The sequence below is a fragment of the Vigna umbellata genome, chromosome 4, assembly GCF_029865625.1.
Source record: "Vigna umbellata cultivar VRB3 chromosome 4, Vumbellata_1.0, whole genome shotgun sequence".
Taxonomy (NCBI): Eukaryota; Viridiplantae; Streptophyta; class Magnoliopsida; order Fabales; family Fabaceae; genus Vigna; species Vigna umbellata.
In genome coordinates this window covers 69,317,060-69,324,746 of record NC_142168.1, presented here as the reverse complement: position 1 = coordinate 69,324,746, position 7,687 = coordinate 69,317,060, and the positions used below count along the sequence as shown (strand labels likewise).

The following is a 7,687-nucleotide window of genomic DNA, read 5'->3' as shown; positions in this document are numbered from 1 at the left end:
CCCTAAAACATCATTGACTAAAATGGACACTTTAGAAGTCCATCATTTTAATTAAACATAAAACATGGAATAAGACATTACTCTCAATTTATTTTGAAAATAAAATGAAACAAAGATCATCTCCTTTAGACTAGGCTCAGAATTAGATACTTCGTGCACTAAAATTGTTTACATGCATTTATGGAGAAAATATACAATGTGATGCTGAAATTTAAAAAAAAAATGAATGTATGAGAGACTTGAAAAGATTGAAAATGGAAAAAAAAATGCTTTTGAATATCGACCCGTTATCCATCCAGCATGATGATTTTGTCCTCTAACTGGAAATGAAATGTCTGGTAGTTAGTTATGGAGCTTTCGTTACATGTTTTAAACACAGCTTAAAGTTGTTCATTTCTAAGCACCAAAAAAACAAATAGATAGGAACCCTTCTTCCTATACTGATCAATTTTCCAGAAAGATTCATTCATATAAGCCACAATTGCTAATCAAAGAACTTCTCTAAGCTACTTTACAGTTATTTATAGCTGGCAGACCCACTTTCCCCTGTTTAATTTTTCTTATTTTTATCCAAGAAAAAAAATGAATGTTTATTTAGTGAAATAAGTGTTTAATATTTTTAATTTAATTACTTCTTAACGGGTATTTTGTTACTATTAAGACAGTAATTCTGCCAAAGGAATCTTTATCTGCCAACTTTTCATATAATAATATTTTTATTTTACTATGAGGTATAAATAATTTAATTTTACTTAATATTTTTGGGCAAAATTTTACTTTTTTGTATTGGATTATTCCAAAATAAATGAAGGTAATTTAACACGAGGGGATGAACGTTAGAGCCGAAAGATTTAAGCTTACTTTATATAGCATATATTTCGTAATCCAAGATCCAATCATTTGGATAAATACAAACTGTCATTGACACACAAAAAACCAATTACTAAACCGACTTTACTTACTTTCTAACCAAACATGATTAATCTAAAACAGTATTTTGACACCGACGATCATGTCCATAAAAAAAAAAACTAATCTTCAGTACTCTGCAATTTCATAAGAAAACACTAACACTGAAAATTGATCTAACCACAGGCATTTTCTTTAAGTGGTAGAAAGTTTAATATATTTCATGAAGCTACCACTTAAATCCTTATTCCACAGAAAAGATAGTGCGGTAATAATGAACAAAACATCAATCATTCCACCTGCACATTTCCAGGAAAAGGAATTGAAGCACAACAATGATAGTATCCATTTTCGTCGAAAGAAAATCTCTGCGAAAGATGAGCTTCATGAATAAGATACTGCCCCCAGTCCTCCGATCCATACTGCTCAAATATGCCTCGTGCATCAAAAGAATAAACCTTTCTTTTCCACTTAGTCCTAAACACAAGCAGCACATATCAGCTTACTGAGAAATCACCAAAACCTTTACAAAGGAGATTGTCGAGCAGATAAAAAGGGTGGAGGGAGTCGCACCTTTCACTATGTCCCGTGTTCATCACAGTGGCGTGTAGCTGAAAAACAGGAGAAAAATAGAGTTTGGTGTTAAGCTTTCCTAGCACGGCCATGAAAAAAAATAGTATTTCCAAACTTTAATAATCTAATGCTGGAAAGGGATTATCATTCGGATAATTAAAAACTAACTATAATGTACAAAGGGCACTCGGTAAATGGGAATTTGTCCCTCATATACAAATGCTTGGATGATTTATATGCCAAAACATGAGCTGACACGATATTAAGAAAAATCTGACATTCTGAAATGGAAAAATAAAATATATCATAAAAAATTGACATGATAAACAGTAGATCAGTACAGTAAAAATGGCCTTTAATAAAGTAATTTAATTGAAGGTAAGTTCAAACAAACACCTCTTTATAATTTATCCAAAAGCAACAGATATAATTCGGATAAATTTAGTTTACCTTCAGTTTGTGTTTAGCATCACGCTCTAAGACGAGTCCAGCTTCAACATATGCATCAATAATGACTTCTAAAAATGCTTAGAAAAAGACAATTCTTTGAGAACAATATATACTCAAAATCAGCGACCAAGCACTGATCCATAATTATATGAGCTTTTCATAAAACTAAAAATGAATCCTTAACTAAGCACCACCTTCCAAAAAAAAAAAAAGAACAATCCACATATGGATACGACAAGCACGTAAAAGACGGCCCTCACTGCCAATTTCTTCCACAGGAGCATATAGAACACTGGCTTTTGCCAAAGAACCTTTCATGAGTTCCTACAAGAGTAAACATAAGTTTCTCTCGTCAAAGATATCAAACAAAATCACAAAGAGGATCAATTTGATAGTAAAAGTTTCTATCATACACGGTAGGAAATCTTCCAGTGAAGTCTAAAAGTTTACACGCAAGCTTTCAAAAGGGAAATAAAAAACTACATATCAACCTTTTAACTAGTACATTGTTCGATTACATCATTCCCTAAATTTAGTGAATGTACTATTAGGAAGGTCATATTCTACATCTTGTCAGATAAGCAGCACTTCATATGAATAATTTCATTAAAATGGTACTTAAAGTAGATGCATACCAGTCCCTTTAATCTTATAGAGAGTGGCCGATCATCCAAGGCTTCCATAACTTTCGAGGAGATACTCTACACCGCATCAAAAACATAAATGAAAAAAATCTAATTCTTAGAATATATTATTATGATGAATTTAACAAAACTTACCTGCAGGACCTCAGTGGCTGTCTTAATTCGTTCTTTGTTCCATAGCTTAAGCATCAGTACTGTAAGGTGAAATGTTTTAGGCCTGATGAATATAGATTTGTCAATACCCAGATCTGCAAGTGCAATATAACAGAAAAGCTGTTATTTAGCATAAACATGTGATCCCTGCTGAGTTTTTACATGACAGTGAATTCATTAACCATGAAAACAACTGGTTACTAGGTAATATGGATATGTTTTAGGGTTTGGGGAAGTAGCCATGACACCCTATATAATTTAACAAGAATTCAGGGAACAAGATCCACAAGCGGAAATTGTGGAGAACAGTAATATAACAAAGCACGTGAAATGGATATAATTTCACTGTTGATTCAAATTCCCTCAGCTATGAATATCGTAAACAAAGGAAACCAGATTGTTTTGATACCGGATGAAGCAGCAGACTGGAATGCTTTAGGTTTGTAACTGACAGGGGTATCTCGGTAAGATTAACTTTATGTTCAACTGCAACACCAGCATTTTTACCTTTGGTGTCAGTAGCACCCTTCTCTTCATTGGAATCAGTATAAGTGCTCCTATCCTTGTAAGAAACATTTCCCAAAATTGAGTGTTCAAAATTAATGAGTTTCTTAACTAACTCAGGATGAATTGCCAGTGGAATGGATATGAAGTGTGAATAATCAACGTTTCGACTATTAACACTCTGTCATAAAAACAAGAAAACACCAGAATATTAGTCTGTGACTGCAAAGTAAACATAGGAAACAAAAAGAAAAAATGAGATAAATATAATCAAAGAGGCCTGTTGAATCTGAGAGACTGCCGACAGGAAAACTGACCTCATCAATTATATCCTGTATCCTCTCTGAAGCTGAATTCACACTGTCGATTGAAATGCCTTCAATGGCTGCAACAGACATTTATATTGAATAGTTTAGAGATCAAATTCCGTTCCACTCTTATGAGCGTAATCATGGTTGAGAGGAGCTCCCAGGCTATAGAGGAGGGTGGAGCCTCTACTTTAAACAGAAGTTCTGTATCACACTCAATCAATCTCATGCTCCTGTCAAACATATTTATGTTTTGGCCTTTCAAAGGAATTGGACTTTTGCTTAGAAAGAGTGAACAAACACAACTTGAACCAAAGACCTATTGACATCATTATGATTGTCAAATGACAATACGCTCTATTCTTTTGAACAAAAGAGAATTATAACAAATCAAATATAACTTAAATATCTCAAAGAATGACAATAATCAATGTCATAACACAAACATGGAAAAGGATAACTATCTCATAGCTGACCAACACAAGATAGACAGCAGATTAGGTAACCAAAACTTACAAATGAAATCGTCATCTTTTGAAGTAGGCATTATTATTTTAACCCCCGTCTCCTCTTCTATCCTTTTCTGTGTGGATCCCCTGAAATAGTATCAAGTATATAGAAGCATTTAATTTAATTAACATGTCATAAGAACAATCCTCTACCCTTTCCCTTTGATAATAATAACAGCAACAAGATTTGGGCAATCGTATCCCACATGGTGTAGGCAACATGAATCTCAAGTCAAAATTGATACAATTCTTGACATGAATATAACTATTCTTTTCAGCCTATTTTATCGAAGCATATTTTCCTCTGTCCCTTCAAAATCATAAAAATATTTTTCTTTAGCACTTTCACCTATGTTTTTTATACCTATAATTAGAAATCATTATAATAGGGAGAAAAGGAGGGTCAAAGGGGTTATATTCTGTATATAAATAAAGGTAGAGGGAATCAGAGAGGGGTATTGAGCAATTTTATAAAATAGAGACGCAAGATTTACACAATCTTGAGAGGGTAGGACTATTCCATAATCTGAGAAGCTTTTACGTTCTTGACTTGTAATTCTTTCTACTTCACATTGGAGGAGCCTGTTATTGCAATTAAAGTTTACATTTTTCATATTCCATCCCAGACAGTTTCTATCAATGTCATATTGAGCCTCTCCTTATCTGATATTTATCTACTTCAAGTTGGTTAAGAAATGTTATTATTAATGCCATTATGCCAAAGAGAAATTAAAATGTAGGTTTTACCATGGTCCTTTAATAAAACGAAATAGAGAAGCACCAACCTGCAGAACAAACACAAAATTAAAACAGAGATGAAAGACTAAAGCATTTGACTGTCCAACATAATCAGAAAAGAGACCAAAACCAAGGACCAAGAAAGATAGTTCGAATGAAATATTCTGAAAAAGCAACAAATAGCAAACAATTAAAACTATGGAAAGATTCAAATAAAATCTAGGAGAGAACATATCAGTAACATAAGCTTTAATGAAAGTCTTCTTATGAATTCCTTCCTTATTTTGTTGAATTCATAACAAATTGACTAATTCTAGCACTAGAGTAACCTCTAACGTACATGAAGCAGCCAATACTGCATGAAACCTAAACATAACGAGCAAGAACTAACTAAAGATGTATGGTCAGCATGTAACAGACGCAAAGAACAAATATTGGTTTGTATCTTCGTAAATATGAACTATCAATTCAAGTAAAGTAAAAGGATGTGAAAAATTATAATCTTGCCTGCACAGAAATTGAATGCTTTTCAGAGGAGACAGAAGAATCTCCTCGAAGCACTCTGTTTTCAACATTATCCTGCAATTGGCTTGAACTAGTAGCTGATTTAGCTATTGCATCAGTAGCTACCTTCATGACATGATCATTTGAAACAGTGGTAGATGTGCTGCCGCCCGTTTCCTGAACTGTGCCTCGATCTGACTCAACAATTGCACCTTTATCAAGCTTTCGTAAAAACCAGATCATATAATATGAATAACCGGCCTACCCAGACTCTTATCCTACGGAGTAATAAGTATCATGTTTTTCAAAAATCACACTACCCCATAGCATCGAGTGATTGTCAAGTAAATAGCATGAAATATACAAAAATGCTAATTTTGATTGAGGAACTAGACCGTATGCATATAAATATAAGAAAAAAGCAACTGGTTCCAAAATGTCGCATTTCGCAAAAGAAATAATAAAAATCATAGGCATAACACAAAATTGTTGGTAGTTGCTACAACCGGAAGTTGAACAGCGGCATGTCCCACGACAAAAAAAGACAAACCTTCACAAGCACTGGCCTTAGTGGCAACTGGTCTCCATATAGAATTCACATTTTTCTGTTCCATGCTAAGGTCTTCAAGATATATTTTCTTCTGCCTACCACCCGTCATAAAAAAAAAAATCAGAAGATAACTCCAAGTGTGTGCTCAAACACAATAGTTTTAAAATTGCAGATCATAACATTGATATCGAGATACCAAATTCGCAGTTCCTGATTTTGTGAGAAAAATTGTTTGTTAGACGAACCTGGTGAGAGACCTGCTGCAAGGTATTATCCCAACGAATGGATAAGGATGTGTGCTCAAATGTGGGCTGAGGGCAAGGCCTGTTTGGTGAGTTCAATTTTTCTTTTTTCTTTCTTTATTTTGTTTAAAGTTTTTCTATTAAGAAAGATTCGACTTGAGGTAACGGAGTTTTATTTTGTCGAATTGTTTCCAATATCCAAACACGGCGTATTGGCACGTTCTAATGTGCGCTGGGAGCGTAGGAATAAGTTTCGACATGGCGTGGGTGAGTCAGCAACTGACGTGTGACGTCTGGGTGAATTTTATGTTTTCGTGGCAAAAAACCTTCGTCTCTATTTTTACAACAATTTACGGTAATAAAGTTCGTGAACAAGCTAAACATAAGGTAAGTGTGGTTTTTTTAATCTTGTTTTCTAATAGTTGATTGTTTTTGTTTTTGCACACAAAAGTCCGGACACTTGTTCACAATTTTTTAATATAAAAAATATCCATTTTGGTGTTCATCCATCTATACAAGGTCATGAATGGTGTCAACTATAACAACCTAATAAACCAAATTTGGCAATGGAACAAAATTTGGACACGAAATTTCACTTTTTTTTCTTCATAAATGTTTAATAGAAAAAATATTCATTCTCGTACTTCTAAAGTCATCAATGGTAGAAATTATGACCGAATAATAAATCAAATTTATCAATTGAACATTCAAAATGATAAAAAAAACTGTAAAATTAGGTGGGGAGCATAGTTTGATTAAGTGAGGACCTACGTATAAACTTTTTTATAAAAAGGTCGACAAACTTTTTCACATATTTTTTGAAAAAATTATTAATTTACATGTTAATGCAATATCAATTGCAGGATTTAAAACCACATAACAAACGAAATCTATAATCAAAACATTCAAAATGAGTAAAAAAAACTATAGAATTGGTTAAGGAGGATAGTAAACCAAATTTGTCAACAAAAAATCTAAAATGAGAAAAAAAATAATTTGGTCCTCACTTATTTGAAGTGTGTTCCCAACCTAATTTTGAAGAATTTTTTTACTCGTTTTTCATATTCTGTTGACAGATTTGGTTTATTATGTTGTCTTAATTCCTACCATTGATGATGTTAGGTGTGTGATGGAGCTGTCGCGGCCGCACAAAATTTGTGCATAAAAGAATGCAGTATAGACTAAGAACTAAGAAGTGATTCCTAGGTCGTCTCTCAAGGACCAAATATACACGAAAGGGGGGGTTTGTGATTTTTTGGTTTGACAGAGAAAAATAAATTAAAACTGACTGGAATTTAAATAAGAGAACAAAATTTAAAAACACTGAAATAAATTTTAAACATTGTAAAAACTGAACGGAAAAACATGGTAAAAATAGAAGACGTTTGAAAATAAAACAAACGGTAAAACGCAATGATAGAAATTAACAGTACAGAAAATACTGAACGATAAATTTAACAGATAAAAACATTTAACTGAAAATGGAATTCATCACAAATTGAACACTTAAATTAAAATTCTGTACACTACAAGTAAAAAGGAAACGAGCAAAGGTGACACATTCAGAAATGAAAACTATGGCAATGTTGAAAATAAATTACAG

At 33.0% G+C, this 7,687-nt stretch overlaps 1 pseudogene across 1 annotated transcript; it reads right to left on the bottom strand.

The window, feature by feature from the left end:
- Positions 1 to 838: 838 nt before the first annotated feature.
- On the bottom strand, positions 839 to 6,190 carry LOC148201075 (uncharacterized; annotated as a pseudogene). The gene is made up of 13 exons (XR_015786173.1): positions 6,088 to 6,190; positions 5,843 to 5,933; positions 5,296 to 5,486; positions 4,798 to 4,835; positions 4,058 to 4,137; positions 3,551 to 3,618; positions 3,139 to 3,414; positions 2,712 to 2,824; positions 2,568 to 2,633; positions 2,166 to 2,256; positions 1,933 to 2,000; positions 1,483 to 1,520; positions 839 to 1,386 (listed from the first exon to the last, which is right to left on the bottom strand). The product of XR_015786173.1 is annotated as an uncharacterized LOC148201075 (transcript).
- Positions 6,191 to 7,687: the final 1,497 nt, after the last annotated feature.